Below are 24,040 nucleotides of genomic sequence, written 5' to 3' on the forward strand. Positions count from 1 at the left end.
GATCGAGCCCAATTTGTGGTGAGGAGCCTGGACCACCTGGATCACAGCTAGATCAAAGCACAGACACATTAGCATGAATAAATGATTGTTATCTTAATCCGCACAATCTTGGGGCAGTTTCTTATGAAGTGGTATCATGGTAAATATTAACTGTTACACCAAAGTCCATCCTTCCCTTGAAGAACTGTCTTAATTGTCTTATGTTGAATACATTGTTTCACTTATATAACATAAAAAATAATGACAGACCAGAATTTATGATCTAGGCATAGGGATTACAAAAATTAAAAATAAGACAACAGCTCATGTCTTTTGAAGGGCTCACAGAAATAGGAGATGTTATAGGCACAGAAACTATTAATAAAAATGCAACCTGACAGATGCATATAAATGGTGGACTGAAAAGTATGTGGAATGGGCCAGAGAAGCTATCAGTTCTATCTGATTGCAAGTTAGGAGTATTTATAAAAAGTACTTCTCAGAGGGGCAGCCCTTTATATATTCACAGGATCAAAGCAAAATATGGATTTCATTACCAACTACAATTGAGACGATTGAGGTACACACAAGAAATAGACATTTTTAAGACAAATGAAGACTAAAAGATTCATGCTATTCTAATAAATATGAATTGCGTACCAACTCTGTACACAGAATCCTGGACCAGGCTCTGACTAGATACATCAGTGAGTGGAACAAAGGTCCCATCCTCAAGGTGAATGTGATACTATTGGAAGGCTTGAACAAGTATAGCATTAAAAAAAAAAAAATGTGAATATCACAGAGGCAAGATATAAATGTACCTTGATCTCATAAGGTTGCTATCTGAGGCTTGCACACAATGACTCTAATTCAAAGCAGAAAATAATGATTCAGTGTGAAGTTCAGAACTTGCTGTGACGGTTTAGAGGAAAGTGGCATCTGAAAAGTTTCAATACAGAAAGAATTTTAAAGGTATTGAGGACAGAAGGCCTTTTTTGAGGATTTAAGGATATTAAAAAAATTAATGCCAAAAGTAGGTTATAAAATTTATACTTATCTTTTAATGTTTTAATGTCTTTGCATCCTATTTTCTACTGGGGATGCATTGCTTAGCAGAATTAAACCTTTCAGAAATAGCTTTTGAATAGGTCAAAGAGGGAGGCAACGTCTTAAGAGGGCTATACTGGGTTGTCAGTTTGACTGCTGCACTGCAGTGAGGATCTGCATTGTGGGGCTTAATGCAATTGGGAGGTCCCTGGTGTCAGAATGATTACCTCACCATCCTTGCTATATGATGTTCAGTATATGATTAAACGTATGTTGAATATATAGTTAAACATCTCAGAGAGGTTACAGCCACGAAACTCTGGTCCAAGTTTAAGCTTTTATTTTAATAGAGACCCAATCTCCCCAGAAACAAATGTCTTTGGGAATGAGACTTGATTTCAAGACTAAGTTTTGGACTAAGAACTGGTAGAAAGACTTCCTGCAAATTTTATATGCCTGAAGGCAGTCACATGGGAAGAGGACTCAAGGACTACAGATCCCTAAGCCATGCCTGATACTCATGACCTCCCCTTGTGCTGTGGCTGATAAAACCAAAGAGGTTTTGGTTTAAAAAGATAAAACCACAACGGGTTGTTTGAGGGAAATGAGAGAAGATAAGAAATGTAGGCTCTGGGTTCTGGTGGATGTCTGTTGTTACTTCCTGCCCAGCTTCAACTCTCTGTTTGTCTACAGGACCTTACTTTTCCTATGAGTATCACAGTCTGTGCAGTTAAGAGGAGCTGACTGCATGCCTTAGAGTCAAGAACAGGACTCAAATCCATCAATCAAAGCCTCATCTCCTCTGGTTCCAGAGACTGGATCAAAGATCAGCAAATAACATAAGGCAGGCCAAGGAATCGGAGAAGGAAATGGCAATCCACTCCAATGTTCTTGCCTGGAGAATCCCAGGGACGGGAGAGCCTGGTGGGAGGCCGTCTATGGGGTCACACAGAATCAGACACAACTGAAGCAACTTAGCAGCAGCAGCAGCAGCAGCAGGCCCAGAATACAAAGAGATTTACTTTTTTAATATTTATATTTACTTATTTATTGTGCTTGGTTTTAGCTGCAGCACACAGGATCTTTGATCTTCCTTGCTGTATGCAGGATCTTTAGTTGCAGCATGTGGGATCTCGTTCCACAACCAGGGATCAAACCCTGGCCCTCTGCATGCAGAGCACAGAGTCTTAGCCACTGGACCACCAGGTGAGTCCTAAGACTTCATTCTGGAACTTCTTTTAGAACTGTTGGGATTGAGAGCAATCTCATTCAGATACACTTAACTGTGAGAGATGTAGGCCTGCAGCTACCAGGAGTAGCCAAATGGTGAGAACACTGAACTTAATTCAAAGGCAAGAGAGAAGAGAGAGCCTGAGTGTTGATGAGATGATATAAGGCTCTGGATCTAAAGCCCTATATCTTTATCTAAAGCCTTTAGTTTTATCTAAAACCTAACTATAGCTCTGGATTTTTTGGTTTTACAAACAAGCACATTTTCCTTTTTGTTTGGGTATCTATTTTTTGATACCCAAAGCATCGTAATGCTGACAGAGTACTAATGAGAAAAAGCACAATGTAAAGTTGATGAATTTATACTTAATGTAGTCAGCAGCTGCAAGTTTCTAGAACTGAAGGTGGGGGGCATTTGAGGAACAGGTGACAGACTATGAAATGAATTTGCTCTACATCAAGTATAATGAAAAGTGAAAGTGTTAGGCATTCAGTCCTGTCCGACTCTCTGCAATCCCATAGACTGTAGCCCACCAGGGTCTTCTGTCCATGGAATTCTCTAGGCAAGAATATTGGAGTAGATAGCCATTCGCTTCTCCAAGGGATCAAACCGAGGTCTCCCGCATTGCAGGCAGATTTTTTACTGTTGTTTCCCTGGTGGCTCAGATGATAAAGAATCTGCCTGCAGTGAATTCTACCAAAAATTTAGAGAAGAACTAACACCTATCCTACTCAAACTCTTCCAGAAAATTGCAGAGGAAGGTAAACTCCCAAACTCATTATATGAGGCCACTATCACCCTAATACCAAAAGCAGAAAAAAGATGCCACAAAAAAAGAAAACTACTGACCAATATCACTGATGAACATAGATGTGAAAATCCTCAACAAAATTCTAGCAAACAGAATCCAACAACATATTAAAAAGATCATACATCATGACCAAATGGGTTTTATCCCAGGGATGCAAGGATTCAATATTTGCAAGTCAATCAGTGTGATATACCACATTAATGAACTGAAGGATTAAAAACCATATGATTATCTCAAGAGATGCAGAGAAAGCCTTTGACAAAATTCAACACCCATTTATGATAAAAACTCTGCAGAAAGAAGGCATAGAAGGAACATACCTCAACATAATAAAAGCTATATATGATAAACCCACAGCAAACATTATCCTCAATGGCAAAATATTGAAAGCATTTCCCCTAAAGTCAGGAACAAGATAAAGGTGCCCACTCTCACTACTACTATTCAACATAGTTTTGGAAGTTTTAGCCACAGCAATTAGAGAAGAAAAAGAAATAAAAGGAATCTAGATTGGAAAAGAAGAAGTAAAACTCTCACTGTTTGCAGATGACATGATCCTCTATATAGAAAACCCTAAAGACGCCTCCAGAAAATTACTAGAGCTAATCAATGAATATAGTAAAGTTGCAGGATATAAAATTAATACACATAAATCCCTTGCATTCCCATACACTAACAATGACAAAACAGAAAGAGAAATTAAGGAAAGAATCCCATTCACCACTGCAACGAAAAGAATAAAATACTTAGGAATAAATCTACCTAAAGAAACAAAAGACCTATATATAGAAAACTATAAAATACTGATGAAAGAAATCAAAGATGATATAAATAGATGGAGAAATATACCATGTTCATTGATCAGAAGAATCAATATAGTGAAAATGAGTATACTATCCAAAGCAATCTATAGATTCAATGCAATCTCTATCAGTCTACCAATGGCATTTTTCATAGAACTAGAACAAATAAGTTCACAATTTGTATGGAAATACAAAAAAACCTCAAATAGCCAAAGCAATCTTGAGAAAGAAGAATGGAACTGGAGGAATCAACCTGCCTGACTTCGGACTATACTACAAATCTACAGTCATCAAGACAGTATGGTACTGGCACAGAGACAGAAATTTAGATCAATGGAACAAAATAGAAAGCCCAGAGATAAATCCATGTACCTATGGATACCTTATCTTTAACAAAGGAGGCAAAGATATACAATGGAGAAAAGACATTCTCTTTAACAAGTGGTGCTGGGAAAACTGGTCAACCACTTGTAAATAATTGACACTAGAACACCATAAACAAAAATAAACTCAAAATGGATTAAAGATCTAAATGTAAGACCAGAAACTATAAAACTCCTACATAGGCAAAACATTCTCTGACATAAATCACAGCAAGATCCTCTATGACCCACGTCCCAGAGTTATGGACATAAAAGCAAAAATAAACAAATGGGACCGAATTAAACTTTAAAGCTTTTGCACAGCGAAGGAAACTATAAGCAAGGTGAAAAGACAGACTTCAGAGTGGGAAATAATAATAGCAAATGAAGCAACTGACAAAGAATTAATCTCAAAAATATACAAACAGCTCATGAAGCTTAATAACAGAAAAATAAATGACCCAATCAAAAAATGGGCCAAAGAACTAAACAGACATTTCTCTGAAGAAGACATACAGATGGCTAACAAACACATGAAAAAATGCTCAACATCACTCATTATCAGAGAAATGCAAATCAAAACCACAATGAGGTACCATCTCACGCCAGTCAGAATGGCTGCTATCCAAAAGTCTACAAAAAATAAATGCTGGAGAGGGTGTGGAGAAAAGGGAACCCTCTTACACTGTTGGTGGGAATGCACACTAGTATAGCCACTATGGAGAGCAGTGTGGAGATTCCTTAAAAAACTGAAAATGGATCTGCTATACAAGCCAGCAATCCCACTGCTGGGCATACACACCGAGGAAACTAGAATTGAAAGAGACACATGTACCCCAATGTTCATGGCAGCACTGTTTACAACAGCCAGGACATGGAAGCAACCCAGATGTTCACAGGCAGATGAATGGATAAGAAAGTTGTGGTACATATACACAATGGAATATTACTCAGCTATTAAAAAGAACACATTTGAATCAGTTCTAATAAGGTGGATGAAACTGGAGCCTTTTATACAGAGTGAAGTAAGTCAGAAAGAAAAACACCAATATAGTATATTAATACACACATATGGAATTTAGAAAGATGGTAACAATGATCCTACATGCAAGGCAGCAAAAGAGACACAGATATAAAGAGCAGGCTTCTGGACTCTGTGTGAGAAGGCAAGGGTGGGATGACTTGAGAGAATAGCATTGAAACATGTATGTTACCATATGTGAAACAGATCACCAGTCCAAATTCAATGCATGAAACAGGGCACTCAAAGCCGGTGCACTAGGACAACCCAGAGGGATGAGATGGGGAGGGAGGAGGGAGGAGGGTTCAGGAGAGGGACACATGTGGCTGATTCATGTCAGTGTATGGCAAAAACCACTACAATGCTGTAAAGTAATTAACCTCCAATTAAAAAAAAAAAAAAAAAAAGAATCTGCCTGCAATGCAGGAGAACTGAGTTTGACCCCTGGGTCAGGAAGAACCCCTGGAGAAGGGAGTGGCTATCCCCTCCAGTATTCTTGCCTGGAGAATTCCATGGACAGAAAGTCAACTATAATTTACTTCAAAAAAAAGAAAAAAAAAAAGAGAAACAAACACAGAGAGAGCCGTGGATCACAAGAGTGTTAAAAGAATAAATGAAGAAAGTCTCTGTGGACTTATTTCATGTATACATTAAAATACTCAGAGTGCTCTGGTCTTTCTTAGAGTTTAATCATACAGATGCATGCAGGGTGTGAGAAGGTAAGTACATCATACAACCAGAAGTGTCCTGTTCATAGCACATACCTATGAAATCATTTATAATTGTACAGGTTTCAGAACAGAGAGCTGATCACATGAAGGACAGATTCAGAAAAACAACAGTGCTTTCCAAATACATAATCTACAAAACATCGCAACAGATGTAGGAGGTTGGAGGTTATGACAATTCTATTTAACAAGCAGTAAAGGGAGAAATAAGGAAGGAGAGACACATTTTCCTCCACTTTCCTAGATTTAATGTCCAGAATACTTCCTGACTCATTGTAGCCCATATGCCTCTATCGGCTTTATGTTTTAAACCCAAATATTTTATTCTCAAATTGAGGGTAGTTGAACCAAATGGTTTTCCAGTTTTCAGGATGAAATGTTTACAACAAGCCAGAAACCATCGAAAAATCACCTACTACTTTCCCATGAGTCCTGCAAGCCAACAGATGTGCTACACAGAGAAAATGCATGTATCTTATTGCTGTCTGTGGCACAGGAACACACAGTTATCTAAGTAGGAGGGGGGGAAATGGTATATTGGGAAACATAGGTCTTTAAAAACATAGCAGTTCAGTTCTGTTCAGTCGTTCAGTCGTGTCCAACTCTTTGCGAGTCCATGGACTGCAGCAGGCCAAGCCTCCCTGTCCATCACTAACTCCTGGAGTTTACCCAAGCCCATGTCCATTGAGTCAGTGATGCCATCCAACCATCTGATCCTTTGTTGTCCCCTTCTTCTCCCGCCTTCAATCTTTCCTAGCAACAGGGTCTTTTCAAATAAGTCAGTTCCTCACATCAGGTGGCCAAAGTATTGGAGTTTCAGCTTCAACATCAGTCCTTCCAAAGAATATTCAAGACTGATTTTCTTAAGGATGGACTGGTTGGATCTCCTTGCAATCCAAGGGACTCTCAAAAGTCTTCTTCAACACCACAGTTCAAAAGCATCAATTCTTCAGCGCTCAGCTTTCTTCACAGTCCAACTCTCACATCCATACATGACTACTGGAAAAACCATAGCTTTGACTAGATGGACCTTTGTTGGCAAAGTAATGTCTCTGCCTTTTAATGTGCTGTCTAGGTTGGTCATAATGTTTCTTCCAAGGAATAAGCTTAGTTTTTTAATTTCATGGCTGCCATCACCATCTGCAGTGATTTTGGAGCCCCCCAAAATAAAGTCTGCCACTGTTTCCCCATTTATTTGCCATAAAGTGATGGGACTGGATGCCATGATCTTAGTTTTCTGAATGCTGAGTTTTAAGCCAACTTTTTCACTCTCCTGTTTCAGTTTCATTAATAGGCTCTTTAGTTCTTCACTTTCTGCCGTAAGGGTGATGTTAAAAACAGATATTTATATCTAAAAATCTATTTTTAATCTGGGCGGGAGAAAATAAATGATGCATGGACGATAACAGAGACATCTCTAAATTGAAATAATTGTTCTCATAATACTACTCTTAGCTTGTATTTTATAGACGTGTTTCCTTTATTTTGTTTTTGGAAATAGGGTTTTGTTTTTTGCATTGATGGGTCTCAGTCAGTGATGAGATTCCCTATGACTATTCATTAATTTTTATAGCTCAGTCTCTGGTGAGGTGTGAATATTTATAAAGGCTGTTCCTTTTTTGATTGGCTCTGAACCTGGTAGCCTTATTAAGAGTAAGGTTTATGAGATTTGCACTCTTGGTTAGCAGGGCAGTGTACCAGATACAGGGCAGAGTTGCAATGTTTCCAGCAGAAGCAGCACTTGGGATTATGAAAACTTGGAGGAGTGTATGTAGACCCCACGCTGCTTTTGTGAAACCTATGTCAGTTTTGGGATTCTTCCATTTCCTGCTTAAAGTTAATGATGTAAATTTTCAATGCAAGAACTCTCTAAAAAAGGAGTGGTGGCGAAAAGAGCTGAATAGTGCGGAAAAGGCAGATTTACCCTCAAAAGCTCTATACAAATCACAAGGCCACATATCTAAGAACCCTATCATCACCATCTAAACATGCAGGGTAAAAGTTGCTCCCTAAGAAAAACAACAAAATCAATGACTTCACTAATTTAAGAAAAGAACAAAATGCACATGAATGCATGCAGAAGAGGGACAGTATGACTGCTTGTGGAATTATATTGTCCTCCTGTTGTTGTCCAGTTGCTAAGCCATGTTCCATTCTTTGTGACCCCATGGACTACAGCACACCAGGCTTCCCTGTCCTTCACTGTCTCTGGGAGTTTGCTCAAACTCATGTCCATTGAGTCAGTGATGCCATTCAACGATCTCATCCTCTGTCGCCCCCTTCTCCTCCTGCCCTCAATCTTTCTCAGAATCAGGGTCTTTTCCAATGAATCGGCTGTTGGCATCAGGAGACCAAAGTATTGGAACTTCAGCTTCATCATCAGTCCTTCCAATGAATATTTAAGGTTGATTTCAAGTAAATAGTATTGCCTGAGGCTTGTTAGATAGCTTTTTTAGGTCGACAACACAAACTGTGGGTAGTTCTTGAGAGAAAACTTTCAATATGAATCAAAGAAAGGACACAGGAAAAATAAAGAAAAAAGAAGAAAGGAAAAAAGAAAGAAAGGAAGGAAAGGAGGGAGTGGGGTGATACATATTCAGAGACACAGTTCTTACCTATTTTATACAATAATAGACTTTTAGTGAGTCAAAATGTGGCTATAAGGGCTAAAAAATGAAGGCACTATTTTTTATATATCTCAAGTAATCTATTAGATTGAATGTCTTAGCTATCACCCTGAAACCTACATATAATCCAGGACATTGCATGCTAGTGGAAGGGCAGAGTTAAAATTGAAAACTATAATTATAGGCTTACACCAGCTTTTCCCAGGGGGCTTCATGGTGGCTTGACCCATGCAGTTGTCCAGCTCTTGGTTTAATGCTATATTGCAGCTGCCCTGAAATTCTTAATAAATTTATCTTTGAACTTGTGTTCTGTAAATGAAATCCATCAGACAACAGAGTATGTGCTTAAGCAGAGGAGATACATGTAGTCTTGGTTTCTGACAGTCTTTGGTGTGCCATACAAGTGTTCTTGCAAGCCCATAAGCACAGATTTCCACTGCACTCACTAAGCCTGGGTATTCAACAAGAATCAAAGGAAAAAGCTGGTTACATCTGCAACTGAGTAAGCAAGGTGCTGACAGCCCTGCTGCTGCTGCTGCTAAGTCACTTCAGTCATGTCCGACTCTGTGTGACCCCATAGATGGCAGCCCACCAGGGTCCCCTGTTCCTGGGATTCTCCAGGCAGGAGTACTGGAGTGGGGTGCCATTTCCTTCTCCAATGCATGAAAGTGAAAAGTGAAAGTGAATTTGCTCAGTCGTGTCCAACCCTCAGAGACCCCCTGGACTTCAGCCTACCAAGCTCCTCCATCCATGGGATTTTCCAGGCAGGAGTACTGGAGTAGGGTGCCACTTCCTTCTCCGATAGCCCCGAGAGGGCACATTTTCCATTGGAATCAGAATTTTGTTTCCAGTGCAGAAAGAGCAATGGCATTCTGAAGAATACTAACAACCAAAGAACACTATTATATTCTTTCTTATTTGCTATCATTTCCTGTACTAGCCAATTTTCACAAATGTGAAAGTTAAAGATAAAGCAACCTACACTTCCTTTTCCTTTCAATGCTTCCTCATTCATCACTAAACACAAAATAGAGAGTTTTGGTAGAATGTATACATATCAGATAAAATAACAACAGCTGAGTTAGCTTTGTCCAGTATTTCCATTGTTCTGGGAAGAACAAAATACATATGCATGTAGAAGCTACAAAATATAAATTGTGTAATTTTGGTGATACCACATATGAGTTAAATGTGCCTTTTTGCATTTAAAACTGGTAGTGCACAACATAAATATTCACGGTAAAATTCATGCTGAAAATTAATATTTTTAATTCTTCTTAGAATGACATTAAACAGCAAATAAAGAACACGACAACTTAAGAGAGATTAACTCTGAAAGAAAGGGAAAAGCTGTATTTATAGACATTTTTTTCCTGTGTTTTGAACAAGGGGTCCCACATTTTCATTTCACACTAAAATTATGCCACAAATTATGTTGTCAACCATTAGCTGCATATAAAATATATCAGCTCTCCATAGCGGGAGAGATCTTTCCTCTCCAATCATCTAGGTAGTATTATTGTAATTCTCCACCTTCCTTTCTTTATGCCTGCTTTCCCTGCTAAGGATCCTGAGGATATAAAAGCCAGAAACAGCCCCAGAGAAATATACCTAGTGGTCAAAATAGGACTAGCCAAAATATCAGGAATGCTTATTTCTAGAAACTAGCAATCTTTGATAACAGAAGTCAGAAGCTCTCTCGCCACTAGTGGTACTTCTATACATAAGACTCACTAACCAATGTCAAAAAAAACTCACTTGATAACTCTCCTGATGCTTTTGTAATTGTTCACCTGCATTTATGGTTCTAATTTTTGTTAGTTGTGTTTCTGGTGAATTTAAAGTTCTTGCTTCATTGAGAAAGAATACAGAGAAGAAGTGATAGGTAGTAAGAGGATTTATTGACAGAGAAACACATTCCACAGATAGAGTGTGGGCCATTTCAAAATGCAAGAGAGCCCTGAAATATGACGTGGTTAGTTTTTATGGGCTGGATAATTTCATAGGCTCCTAAGTAGGTGGATTCTTCCAATTATTTGGGGGAATGGGTAAGGATTTCCATGATTGGGCCACCACTCACTTTTTGACTTCTTGTGGTTGGCCTTAGGACTGTCATGGCACTCACTGGTGGCTGTGTCATTTAGATGCTAATGTATTACAATGAGTGTATAATGAGGTTCAAGGTCCACTGGAAGTATAATCTTCTGCCATCTTGGACCTATTTGATTCTAACCAGTTTTTGGCACCTCCTATGGCCAGGCCATTCTCTTATGCCCTGCCCCTTTTCTCCTGTCTCAGTTAAGGTGTCAGATACACAATGGTCATACTGGGGATTATAAACTCCTGAGTCTGCTCTGAAGTTTCACACACATTCATGCTATAACCAGAATATCCTCATTAACTACAGAGTCATATTTACAGTTACTTGTTTTATCACCTAAAATGAATGACTGGGAAGAGAGTTGCTTTCTCGGGTTTTGATTACTAGGTTGTTTGCACCAATGTTCAAATTATGCCTACACTTGTTTTCCCAGTGATAGTGATAACTGTGATAATAGTTTGAAAATGATTAAGAGTCACCTAAAGTCACTTTGAATCTCATATTTAAAATAATTTGTAATGTAGGCATATTTCATAAGTACTGAAAAAACAATTGGAAGAGATTGTTTTATGGGTACATATATTTGGGGACCTATTGCCTTGGCTAAAAAATTCAAGAAAAAGAAAGCTATTTCTTTTTCATTGTTTTCAAATGTTAAAATGTTTCAATTATATTAACTGACTCTTGCTTCAATTGAACTTGGCCAAAAGAGAAAATACTGGAGTAACGTGACTCAGTATTTTACGGATCATGATGGAAAGAATGTAAGCAAACAAAAGCTTGGGCTAACAAGTGGCAAAGTCTAAGCCCCAAAACAGTGACTCAAACAAATGTTTCATGCAAATAAGTGCTTTAAATTTTTCTGCCTGGCTTAATGACTGAGGTAGGGCAGAGAGAGGAATGGAAGGAGGAAGAACATTTGCTCTAGCAGTCAGTGAAAATAGCTATTGATTTAGAACCCACCCACCAATTCAGCTAGATGACTAAGTAAAAGGAGGAATCCACTAGCTGCAAGCCAGCTTTGTTCTTGGACCAACTAAGCAGTGCTGCATACATTCGCTAGAGTTGCAGTGACAAATTACTCAGTAGCTTAAAACAATAGAAATTAGCTCCCTCACAGTTCAGGAATCCAGCTGTCCAAAATCAAAGTATCAGCAGGGTGGATTTCTTCAAGGTGGCTCAGAGGGAGCAGATGTTCCATGGCTGTTCTCTTGTTTCTCATGCTTCCTGGAATTCCTTGATGTGTTTTTGCTTATAGCTGTACAAAGCCAGTTTCAACCTCCACCTTTTCATGGCTGTCTTCCTTCTGTTCCTATTTGTCCCTGGGTCTTTTCAGGGTATTCTCTTCTCTCTGTATGTCCAAATTTCCTTGACTGTAAAAGTACACCAGTCATTGCATTAATGCTCACCTTAATCCTTAAAATCTTGCATTAATTTAACTAATTCCATCTGCAAAAATCCTATTTCCAAAAAAGGCATATTCACAGGTACCTGGGGTTAGGACTTCAATATCTTTTTTGAGGGGACACATGTCCACCCACAGTGCTTCTCAAACTTAGCTGCATAGTTGAATTGCACGGTCTGTTAATACAATACTGATATACCTGGGTATCGTACCCTAGAAATATAAAGTTCAGCGTAAGAGGTGAAACCAAGCACTCAGATTGCTTAAGTCTCCCATGTGAATCTAATGTGAGGCAAAAGTCTCAGAAGTACTGAAGGATTCTAGTTATCAGTTTCTTGAAAGGATATTTAGCATAATGAAGTGTGTGTACTTCAATAAGAAAAATCTTTCCCTTTAACCACATTGACAATAATGAAAAAAAAATCAAAAGTAGGGGATCAGAATGGCACATAATCAAAAGGAATTTTAGAAATTTGCCACTTGATACACATTCATTCAATGAACATTTTAATGTTTTCTGTGTGTTAGACCCTGTGAGAGGTCCAAAAATGGTTATTAGAACCTTAGGAATCAGCTGCTTTTACTCCAGTGTCTGGAGGAAGAGAAGGTCTCCTTGAATTTTGGTCAGTTGTGACTAGGTGTGGAAGTTACTCCTCCCCAGTTATTAGCAAATAGTGGAAATGGATTTTTTTTTTATTATTTATAGATCAAGTGGCTACGATTAGATGTTCAGGAATTATGATAATTACTTTGTGCTATTTTTAGCCTGGTGGGCTCCAGTCCATGGGGTTGCAAAGAGTCAGAGAAGACTGAGCAACTAACACTACTCATTTTCGTGTTACATTAAGTTCATAAAGAAAAAAGCATTCCAATGGGGTAAACTGGCTGAAATGTAAAACAATTTCTTATATTTCCTTTTTCAGAGCCTAAAAGACTCAATTCATACAGATGGCTATAAATGTTGTCAAAATATTATTCACCATATTACTGTGTAGGCTTATTAGGATCTGAGGATAGCAAATGAAGCAACACAAACTTGTTCTTCTTTCTCTCTTCTATACAATGGTTTCTATATCTAGCATAGTATTTACCTCAACTTACTTCATGTCATTGTGACGCAATGAATGTGTCCTCCCAAAATTCATCTGCTGAAATCATAACCCCCCAATGTGATGATTGGAGAAGGAAATGGCAACCCATTCCAGTGTTCTTGACTGGAGAATCCCAGGGACGGGGGAGCCTGGTGGGCTGTTGTCTATGGGGTCGCACAGAGTCGGACACAACTTAGCAGCAGCAGCAGCAGCAATGTAATGATACTGTGAAATGAATGAAAGAAACCTCAGCTAAAATTGGAGTCTGTGCAGGTTTGTGGGGGGAGCTCTCATGTCTGCCATACATGGTCATTTCCTACAAATAGAAAAAGACATATGCAGGCATCTCACGGAGAAAGGCTTGCCTACTTTACTATCTAACATGGAGGAGAAAAGTGAACTCCACCCTAAGACAGCCCAGCCAATCAGAAGGTAGCAGCTCAGCCCATGTAAAGCCTCCATACTTTGTATTCCCAGCTTCTCCCAAAGGACCATTTATTACCACCCCTTCCCCTGACATTTCCCCATTAAACCAACTTCCTCTTCCTTGTTCTCCAGATTTGTCTGTTATCCTCCATGTCTAGGTATTCCGAATTGCAATTCCTCTATTCTTGAATAAACTCACATTTACTGGTGAAGTAACTGCCTGTTACATTAAAAATTTCACATTAAGAGGTAGAGCTTTTGGGAAGTACTTAGGTCATTAGGGTGCAACCCTCATGAATGGGATTTGCAGAGTATATCATGAGAAACGCTGGACTGGAAGAAACACAAGCTGGAATCAAGATTGCCGGGAGGAATATCAATCACCTCAGATATGCAGATGACACCACCCTTATGGCAGAAAGTGAAGAGGAACTCAAAAGCCTCTTGAAAGTGAAAGAGGAGAGTAAAAAAGTTGGCTTAAAGCTCAACATTCAGAAAATGAAGATCATGGCATCTGGTCCCATCACTTCATGGGAAATAGATGGGGAAACAGTGGAAACAGTGTCAGACTTTATTTTTGGGGGCTCCAAAATCACTGCAGATGGTGACTGCAGCCATGAAATTAAAAGACGCTTACTCCTTGGAACGAAAGTTATGACCAACCTAGATAGCATATTCAAAAGCAGAGACATTACTTTGCCAACAAAGGTCCGTCTAGTCAAGGCTATAGTGTTTCCTGTGGTCATGTATGGATGTGAGAATTGGACCGTGAAGAAGGCTGAGCCCCGAAGAATTGATGCTTTTGAACTGTGGTGTTGAAGAAGACTCGAGAGTCCCTTGGACTGCAAGGAGATCCAACCAGTCCATTCTGAAGGAGATCAGCCCTGGGATTTCTTTGGAAGGAATGATGCTAAAGCTCAAAGTCCAGTACGTTGGCCACCTCATGTGAAGAGTTGACTCATTGGAAAAGACTCTGATGCTGGGAGGGATTGGGGGCAGGAGGAGAAGGGGACGACAGAGGATGAGATGGCTGGATGGCATCACTGACTCGATGGACATGAGTCTGAGTGAACGCTGGGAGTTAGTGATGGACAGGGAGGCCTGGCGTGCTGCGATTCATGGGGTCGCAAAGAGTCGGACACGACTGAGCGACTGAACTGAACTGAAGAAGAGAACAGAGAACTCTTTCTCTTTGTGTGTCAGGTGAAGATACAGCAATAAGTCATCATGCACAAACCAGCAGGAGGGCTTTCTAGAACCCAGCATGCTGGTATCTTCATCTTGCATTTCTAGCCTCCAGAACAGTGAGAAATAAATGCCTGTGCTTTAAGCCAGCCAGTCTGTGGTAATTTGCTTTAGGACACAGAGCTGACTAAAACAACTTTTGCTTTCATTCTTTATTCCGCATCCAAGATACTTTTTCAATTAATACTTGTCATCCTCTATTCATTAAAAAAGTGTTTGTTTTTTATTCTCAAATTCTCTGTAAAGAACTTTATTTCACCATAAGTTTAAAAAAACACCCTTTGTCTTACCACATTAGCTAAGCTTTTTAGATGTATAAAATATTTCAAAGATACATATAGAGAAGAAGCCCATTTTTAACATCAAATACTTATTATTGTCAAAAATTTGCATCATAATAACAGTATGAACAGAATTAAAATATAAAAGGGATGTTTTTCTATATTTCAGCATGTGAAAAAAATCTTCATTTTATCCAAGAAATGTTGGCAGTCTTGGGGAAAACATTTTAGATAGATACAGTGATAAAATATTTATTGAAGCTCATAGTTTAAAAAAAAAAAAAAGGATGAGGTAAATTAATGAAAGGCAAGTTACTTTGTGCAAAAGCCCATATTTTCAATGAAGGGACATATGTACAAAACCTCTTTTGAAACATGATCATATTTAAATATTTAAATTTATGCCCATTAATATAGGGGCAAAAAAACCTATAAATAGAGTTACTAAGTAGGAAACTTATACTATTTGTGTATAGTCACATACATTAGGGGGAAGGGCTTTTATATTCAGTAGTCTTTATCATGCTATGTAATAGGTTATCAATTCAAGAGCTCTGAACTTCAAATGGCCTCATTTCTTCCTTAGGGTGCAACAACCTCATCTCTACCAAAGTGCAATCGCTAACTACATTTGTGCACACTCTCTTTACCAACTCTCTTAACCTTGTCAGTCTGTGCTGTTTCAAATTTCCATGCAATCTACTTTTAAAAAAACTGATCAAGAGGAGTCAGGGCTTTCTGATAAAAAACAGGACAGGTGGTTGCCATTTTAGCTCTGCCACCAGGGAACTGCGAAAAGTTACATAATCTTTCTGTGCCTCAGTTTCTTCTTCTGTAGATAGCTCAGTTGGTAAAGAATCCGCCTGCAATGCAGGAGACCCTGGTTCGATTCGTGGGTCGGGAAGATCCCCTGGAAAAGGGATAGGCTACCCACTCCAGTGTTCTTGGGCTTCCCTTGTGCCTCAGCTGGTAAAGAATCCGACTGCAATGTGGGAGACTTGGGTTCGATCCCTGCGTTGGGAAGATCCCCTGGAGAAGGGAAAGACTACCCACTCCAGTATTCTGGCCTGGAGAATTCCATGGACAGTACATGGGGTTGCAAAGAGTCAGACACGACTGAGCAACTTCTTCCGTATAGGAAATTAATATTCTTTAAAATTTTACTTTGGACTAGTCACTGTTAACCTAGATGAAATAATTCTCAGTAGAACTCTGTGATTTCATACCTATTTAAGGAATTCCAATATTGTTTTTTAACTTCCATTAATTTCCATCCCTAAGGTTTGAGATGTGCCAATTGGATGGTGTGTTAACATGAAAACATAGTTGTTCAAAGTATGGTTTCTGGACCAGCAGCACAAGCATCATCTGAGAACTTGGTAGAAATGCAGAGTCTCAGGTCTTACTCCAGATGTGCTAAATGAGAACCTGTGTTTTATCCGTATTTCCAGTTGCAGGCACATTCAAGTTTTACAAGTGCTGGACTAGAATGGGTAGCAAAGTCCACTAAAACTCACAGGAATGTACAGAAAGGAGAGTCTAGCACCAGACCCCCTCAATTCAAGGCCAAACCTTGCTACTTACAGCTTGCATAATCTTCAAACAGAGAGCTTCCAAATATATGAATTCATTTTTCTGTCTTAGTGCCTTCATCTGTAAAAAGATGTTAAAACAACAGTTACCTCCTGGGGTTGTTTTAAGAGTTGCAAGGTACTGGGTATAAGCAATGAATACCTGGCACACTGGAAATTCTTTCAGTCATTAAACATTCATGGTACACGTATCATGTGTAGGTCAGATATGTACTGGGAGCAGTGAATGCCACAGTACACAAACAAAAAAAGACCCTGCTTTTGTGCATCTTACATTCTATCGATGGATTCTGGCAACAAAAAAACGTAAAAAAAAGTCACATAGGGCTATTCTGTGAAGTAAACAGAATGACAGCAAAGCTATTACAGAAATTTTGGCAATCACCTTCGGAGGAGAAAAGTGAGTTGTTGTTGTTCAGTCCCTAAGTCGTGTCTGACTCTTTGTGACTCCACAGATGCAGCATACCAGGCTTCCTTGTCCTTCACTATCTCCCAGAGTTTGCTCAAACTCATGTCCATTGAGTCAGTGATGCTAACCAGCCATCTCATCCTCTGCCACCTCCTTCTCCTCTAGGCCCTCAATCTTTCCCAGCATCATAGACAAATGAATTAGTTATCTTAACCAAACAGAAGCTAAGTTTCAGATACATTGATAAGCATTTTTATATGCATTCATGTTTCCAGAATCCTCCAGTTTGACTCTTACCATAAAAGTGGAGAAATTGCTTGAATAAGACATTTAAGGTGAAAGTTTCATGGAAGAATGTTTGCTTGTGTTACCCAGTTATTGTGACTAGTTTTTACTCTCATTTGGAATGCTGAAAACTCTTTAGTCTGACGCAAGGAATTTCCTAAACCGCCCACCTCAGCCTTAGAGATGACAATTCTGTATACTCAATAATACAATCTCTACAGCTAGCTTTTTACTTGGGGACAGTATCATGTGAAAGTTCATAGGACTTATCTTTCCACCTATGGAAACTAGAAGACTCCTCACCTCTTTTTACAGAAATGGGTATGTTTAACATGGGGCTTTCCAGGTGGTTCAGAGTTAAAGAATTCGCCTACAATGCAGGAGCCTCAGGAGATGCAGATTGGATCTCTGGGTAGGGAAGATCCCCTGGAGAAGGAAATGGCAACCCACTTCAGTATTCTTGCCCAGAGAATCCCATGGAAAGAGGAGCCTGGTGGGCTACAGTCCAGAGGCTCGCAAAAAGTCAGACACAACAGAAGTGACTTAGCACGCATATGTTTAACTTAGTAACTTGGCTACATTCCAATTTACACTTTTCCCTCAGAATGTCAGTCTGTGGGTTTAGTAGGTATTTTTCTTCATTTCCTTCTGCTTCGCAATAAATAGGCAAACAAATAAATGTTATACAGTGTCAGTGGCATGAAATAGCTTCTATATTCCAACACAGATGGGGTATCTTAATAATGAGAAGATGATCTCACACTTTAAAGTGCTTTGATATAAAAGGTGCCATATAAAAAGGAAGTTATTATTCTTAGTTATAATCCCCTAAAAAAGAGGGGGGTTTGCCATCTAAATGGCTGCTGAAAATTAACTGCAGAATTGCTTATAATGCTACAATCAGTTGAGGCCAAATTCAATAAAAACTCCATCCGGCATTCACAGTGAGAAGACCCACATGTGCCTTTAATTTTTTTTTTTAAATTTCCTGGGCTTCCGGCCCAGAAATTGGATGGAAATTTTATTTAAACCTGCTCTTGTGTATCAACTTTTGGTAAATATCAGGTTTTCAGTTGACTCACATTATGCTTTACATTTTGAGCAAAGGGAGGAAATAAAATGATGCATATCTCTTTATATACATATATTTACACACCTCTTACCTCTTCTGATTATGAAACTGGCTCACACAAAATGCTCATCATTACTCCTGCAAATTTAGGGTGTCCCCCTCTCTGCTACAACCATAGATTCGAAATTCCACTAAATATCTTTCCAGAGCTAATCAGCTTTCGCCAGCACAGGCAATGTAATCTGAGTTTGGAAATGACTAATTATTTGCAGACAGCAGTGGAGGGTTCAGGTTTGGATTTCTCTCCCTCTCATTTAAAGCAACTTCTGTCTTTTTCCCATCATTTTGCTGCCTGGGGCCAGCTCCCCCTCCTTGATAAAAATGCTCTTTCCCTTCCCATTAGACAGGGTCTATGTTTATGTATGTATGCGAAGGAAAATGCATTGTGAGACATCAACTTGCAAATATTAAGAGAAGAGGCACTCCTATGATGGATGTGGGCCTGGCAGTAATTGCACCTGCTAGGTGAAGGCATGAACATAATTTGCATGGAAAGTTTCCTCAGTTCCTTCCAGAATACACCAGTTCTACCCAATAAAACATGCTGTCACACTCAGGGGGCTTGCCAACATGTTCCCAGATTGCAAGCAAAAAGATTATTTACAGTAACCAATAACAACTGAAGCGACCATAAACCACCGTTGGGTACCTGTTCTATTTTTTTCTTTTGCTAAGTAGAGAGACCTTAAGGAGTCCAAATTTACTGCAATTTAATTCTGATGGGGAAAAGCACATTATTTTTATTTATAGCAGTGAGCTCTATCTATGCTTGCCTCCCCTCTTTTGAAACATAAATAATTTCATCTTCTTCTTCTTCTTCTTTTTTCATTCAGCCATTTCTTTGACAGGGAAGAATAGTTTTCCTGACAAAGTGAGAGACAGGGTTAAAGTGGGCACGATCAAAGTTACCCAGTATATCCCAGGACCCTGCTGTGTGCTCAAGGGGAAAGGAGGCATAGCTGCCCACATAGTTCTGGGGTACACCGTCTCACTTTGAAGCAGTTTCTTTCTGCCAGCAGGCAGGACTGGAGCCCTGCGTGTGGGCTTCACTGGAGGGAGCGGTGTCCTGCATCTTACTGACCTGGGTTCTACCTGTTGTCTTGTATACCTCCTGAAGGGGTTTTCCAAAAGCCTGAATCCCTTTCTGAGTTGTAGGGGACTAAACAGAAACACATATTTCTGGGAGAAATAAGCAAAAATGAGAAAGAACAGTCGAGCAGCCATTTTCCTTAACCCCCCTCTCAGGTCTTTTTGGCCCAGGTCACTGCTCTTGACTCGAGGTTGTGTTCCTCTGACGAGAGGGATCAGAGAGAGGAAAGGACAGGAGAGGAGACAGGGCTCTTTTAAGTGTAATTTTTAAAAGAGAGAGTTTTTTTTTTTTTTTTTTATAAAGGAAGGCAAATTTATGCTAACTTTAAAAATAATGTCAAATAATTATAAAATTCAGTCCCAGTTTCAGTTTTACTCACAAGGACTGTTGTTATCAGTATCTTGGGACATCCTTCCAGAAATGGTGAAGGCATAAATATGCATGCACACATGTATTATGAGCAAAAAACTGAAAATACTTTTCCTGAACCCTTTTTCTCCTAGTAATACCTCTTGAAGGTCATTTCATGCCAATATCGGTATATGTACTTCCGTCTCTGTAGTTGCTGTATTATATTTTACATCCTATGCCTCCACTATGTTTTAACTAGCTATTCTCCTAATCATGGTAGGCTGTTTCCTACAGTTTTTCAATTAGAAGTAAAGCTACACTGAACAACCGTTGCACAGATAGGAAGTCAGTCTAGTCTAGCTGTTCAAAGCACGGGTTTAGGACTTCAGCAGGCTTTCATTCAAGGCCAGATTCTCCAAACACTGTCTGTTATTTAAGAAAATAAAGGTGATAAGATCTACCTCACAGGGTCCTTGTAAAAAGACACCGCCCCCCCACCCCCAAGGAGGGAATTATTCTCATAACTGACTCAATGAAGCCTTAGTCAAATTATTTCCTCATTACTAAAGCAGGGAGTAATAATAGATCTAGGGGTGCTCTGGGGACAAGCAATAAATAACTAATTCACTTCAACCGCGCAGTCTACTACCTGGTACAAAGAGAACCCTTGGTGTACTACTGACTTCGATATTAAAATTGTCCATCTTTGTGCACTTGTAGGAGCGAAGCAGCAGGAACCCCCTACCTTTAACCTCGTGCTCCCTGGAGCCCAACTGTGCGCGCACGAGGCCACCCAGTGGTGACACGTTGACCACCTCCCCCCTCCGGCGCCTCGCCCAGGGCCCTGCGGAGGGCGAACGCACGCGGGCGCACGCGGCCCGAGCGCAGGGCGACGCGGGGTCCAGTGGGGCGCAGCGGGGAGAGCCGGCGGCGCGAGGCGCGGGACCTCGTTGGCTGTTCCGCAGCGCTCCCCGCCCCTCCCGCCCGCGCGTCTCCCCTCCTTCCCGCGCCCGCGCGGAAAGGCGGAGGCGCAGGCAGCGCTTGCTCGGCGCCGGCAGCAGCCACAGCAGCCTGGCGCGCGGTGGCGGTGGCGGCGGCTGTCGGGCGGGCGCCGAGGGCTCGGCTGGGAACAGCGCGGACCGGGACACTGCGGCGGCGGCTCGCGCGGGCGCGCACTGCTGCCCGGCGGGCCCGGGCTGTCGGTGGCTGGCAAGTTGGCGGGGCTAGCGCCTGGTCAGCTAGCTGCAGGGACCAGGTAGGTTCTGACATGCCCGGCTCCTCGCGCCGGTCCAGGTACTGGAATGAGCCATCAGCTGGGGTAAACTTTCCTCACTGGCTTCATGGCTCCTCAGCCCCAAAGTTTGTTTGCGGAGAAATACACCTCAAGGGTCGAGAATAAAAGCTGCCTCTCCTGGCTGCTTTGCTTTAGAGGGGTTATTTTGCCTTTTCTCGGGGGAGGATTGATTTCCAGATAGGAAGACGCCGCATCCCTGGCAGGAACGTGGCGAAAAGCGAGGTGGGTTCCCCTGGCTTACCCTTTACGGAGCGGTTTTGGCCAGTGAAAGTTGGGAGGAAAAGTTGCTAACCATGAGGGTGCAGAGGAAGAACCCCAGGTTCATGGTGCAGAGAGTGAAAATGGGAAACCTTTTTTTTTTTTTTTGCCAGAACCCTCCTTCTGGCTTCCAGCTCTGAGCAAGCCAGGGTGGAGGATGCTTCTATTTAGCAATCAAGTTTTCCAGCTGCATTCAGTTTCCACTTTCAAATCTGCAGTCTTGGACGGAATCCTCCGTTGCGTTCATTTGCCAGGTTTTTTCTGATGGGCAGTGATCCAGTGTAATTGAGATTGGCCACTGGTCTTTGGATGCTTCTCAGTTCTCTGAGGAGCCCTGCGAAGCTCACCAAGCAGGTATCAGAATATTGAGATCAGAAAACTAGGAAGTGCTAACCGGGCAGTCCAAGTCATAACACCTTGGGGGATTTTTTTTTTTTTTTTTGGTTTGCTTGATGTGAACAGCTTCTGGGCTCTGCTTGTGCAAAGCTCCACGGCCCGTCAGTCCTATCCTTCCCTGTATCCTTCCCTGTATCGCGTTTGTTTATTGATTTTCAACACAGAGATGCGCCCAGAGGAATGATTTAATAACAAACGGTGCCCGCTATGGGAAGGAGAGCAAATCTCCGTTCTGAGCCTAAGGGAGGGACACAGATAGAGCTCTGGGAAAGGGGTGGCTAAATCTGTCCATCTCAAACCAAGATGTGGGGAAACACAGCTAGAGAAAGCAACAGACAGGAGATGTGTCTTGTGCAGGAGGGAGGTCAGAAACCCCGGCTCATGTGGTGACTAGCTAAATGCAGAAATAATTTAAAGATGATTAAGCAAGAATAACTGGGGGAAAAAAAGTAGGAAGACTGTGAGTGCTGTGGTCTCTGTCTACCCCCACAGAGATGAATATCACACCAGCTGAAAAAGAATTCTGATCTGTAAATAGATTAAAAACAGGAATTAATCAGAACAATGAATCAGAGCCCTTCTGAGATTGAAAGGAGAAGTAATTGCTTTTGAAACAGCTATTATGTCTCAATATTGAAGTCAAATGTGTTACTTTTGCCTTGTTAGCTCTGTTTACTAACAGTAACAGGACTTTGGCTGCTGTAACCTGGCATCTGAGTTTGTGGTTTTAACCCTTTGTGGGTCAAGGTACTAGCGACAAAGTTGTCAGGGGTTAATATCCATATCCGTTTGAACAGTGCTTGCAAAATGCCTACTATGTGCCAATTACTGAGGGCAATAAGACAGGTTCTCGCAAGCATTGTTCATAAAAGATGTCTGATAGGTTCAGCTTTCTTAATGGGAAGACTGCAAATTATAAAATTAGGGGCTTCAGGGATTACTCATGTTTGAATGCATGCTTGTAATCAGTTGAGAGTCAACATGTAGTTTGAGGACCCCGGAAAGGATCCATATCCATCAGGAACATAGAGCCAATTGCTGCACATTTGTTTTTACGTGAGTGGTGGGACTGAATACATATGCATGGGCCTCCTTTCTAAAGATGGGCTATCGGAGGCATTGAGTGGCTAATTGATTTGCAGCAGAATAGATTCAGGCACTGCCTGCCTCAGCAGACAATAATGTTCAGCCCCATGCCCTACTTGCTGTCTGGATGTCATTAATGTCAGCCTGAAGACATGAAGGCATTAAGTTCATTTCCACAGGAGAATGCTAACTTTTAAATATCTTTTACAACACAACCAGATAGCCCAAGTGTTCCTTCAAATGGGAACAAAACATTTAATAGGACCAAAGTGCTGAGCAATTTCAACTCGAGCAAAAGATTAGCTGCGGACAACAAGCTGTGGCCTTTCTGTTGCTGATTTATGTTCAATTTTATCACTGTCACATTTCATATATGCCTAGTTATTACAAAATAATAACCTCTTCGCTCTGCTGGCAAGGTATGTCTTTCTCTTTTATAAGTTTCTAACTCCTTCTCATCCATTTAGTACACATTTTCCAGCTTTGTTTTTACTGCATAATTTAAGTATCCAACTTGAAGTTCTCATTAACTCTTAATATGTTTTGTGCTGAAATAGTATATAGATATAATTGCCCCTTTCAAACCGCCAGATCTATATATAGCTCAGTGTATTGTTGCAATGCCACCAAACAGAGAAGCTCTATTTTCCAGTCACCAGTTAGTAAGTTGTTAGCAGTAAGGTAATGTTATCTTATGCATTAGGAGATACGCGGAGGGCAGGAGGATTTATTGATGCTGTGCATGTTTGCTTGCCATCTCTGATTTAATCATTACCAGTCCAACTTTAATAACCCTTCTGATCTTAGGGAGGTACTTTGTCTCCCTAAAGATGGGCATCTCTGAGGTGCTCCTATAATTTTATTAGTCACTTAGTGCTATTGGGCTATTCCTTTCTTACGCTTGATAATAAGCCTTGGATAATACCCCTTTTTGCAAAGATGTTTGGCAGTAATTAGCATCCTGCAGCCACAGAATATTTTAAGAT

At 40.5% G+C, this 24,040-nt stretch overlaps 1 protein-coding gene across 5 annotated transcripts in view; it reads left to right on the plus strand.

The window, feature by feature from the left end:
- CNTN3 (contactin 3) overlaps positions 1-24,040 on the plus strand; it is a 579,340-nt gene that overhangs the window by 162,997 nt on the left and 392,303 nt on the right. For 3 of the 5 annotated variants that reach the window (XM_070359489.1, XM_070359492.1, XM_070359493.1), the window contains exon 1: positions 21,042-21,275. The exons of the other annotated variants lie outside the window; for them this stretch is intronic. The gene's annotated coding sequence lies outside the window, so the exon portion shown is untranslated. Of the gene's footprint in view, positions 1-21,041; positions 21,276-24,040 lie in introns of those variants that run through there. 5 annotated transcript variants of the gene reach the window in all.

The sequence above is a fragment of the Bos mutus genome, chromosome 22 (genome assembly GCF_027580195.1).
Source record: "Bos mutus isolate GX-2022 chromosome 22, NWIPB_WYAK_1.1, whole genome shotgun sequence".
Lineage (NCBI taxonomy): Eukaryota > Metazoa > Chordata > Mammalia > Artiodactyla > Bovidae > Bos > Bos mutus.